At 36.3% G+C, this 903-nt stretch overlaps 1 non-coding gene across 1 annotated transcript; it reads right to left on the bottom strand.

Annotated features, from left to right (window-relative positions):
* Nucleotides 1-275: 275 nt before the first annotated feature.
* Nucleotides 276-406, bottom strand: LOC114238133 (small nucleolar RNA SNORA72). Its single transcript, XR_003623550.2, has one exon. It is a non-coding gene; the product is annotated as a small nucleolar RNA SNORA72 (small nucleolar RNA).
* Nucleotides 407-903: the final 497 nt, after the last annotated feature.

Consider the following 903-nt stretch of genomic DNA (forward strand, 5'->3'; position numbering starts at 1 on the left):
TAAAACAAGCTCTGGCCAGTTTTTATTAAAGAAAATTTTTGCATGATTTACTTTTCACCAGTCTGTTCTGGCATGCTTCTAATGATGTCAGAATCGCCTAGAAAATAAGACACAATAATATTACAGTTCATTTAATGGCAACTGGTAATCATCAAATTAGCAATGGTTATCTTCAAAAGTCATTATACTAGCAGTGCTGTCATTTCTCAAGGTTGACCAGATACCTAGAGTCACAGACCTTTTCCACATAAGATGCATCACATAAATCAGACTTGGTTTATCACCAGCATTTATAAAACCACACTAGGGAAAGAACTAGGTCTGGGGGCACATGCATGGTCTTAATATAATGAATGTTTAGCCTGCCCTGGTTATTACAAAATCAGAAGAGCGAGACTATTCACAGCAAACCTTGCATTTTTTAATGCCTCATGCATACCAGGCAGCTTGCAACTGCACACACAATGATCCTGGATTTACAAAGCCCTGAAAGTTAGGACAGCTACACTAGTGTGATGATTTAAGGAATTGCTGATCTCTAGGAAGAATTATTCAGCCCACTTGAATTATTGAGATCATGGCTTCACTTTCCATTTCATTTTTCAAGTGTGCACATACCCTCAGGTAATTTCTACCAGCTACAGTACCCTGTTGCATATTTAAAGGTTATAAACAATAGCACTTTTTGCTTTGCTTTTGTTTTAATGACCAAATGAAGGAGGTAAGTAAGTGAGTGTACTGGCTTCACTTACCTGCATTGGGAGTGCTTTTTGGGGAAGTATTTTCATGTAGCCATAGGAAGCCAAATAAGACATTTGAAAACAGGTTTTTTTAAAAATTTTAAATTAGGATATATATTTCACCCCTTATTTGTTTCACTTTATTTGCAATTGAGTTAGCTCA

This window comes from Balaenoptera acutorostrata, chromosome 4, assembly GCF_949987535.1.
Source record: "Balaenoptera acutorostrata chromosome 4, mBalAcu1.1, whole genome shotgun sequence".
In the NCBI taxonomy this organism is placed as follows: Eukaryota; Metazoa; Chordata; class Mammalia; order Artiodactyla; family Balaenopteridae; genus Balaenoptera; species Balaenoptera acutorostrata.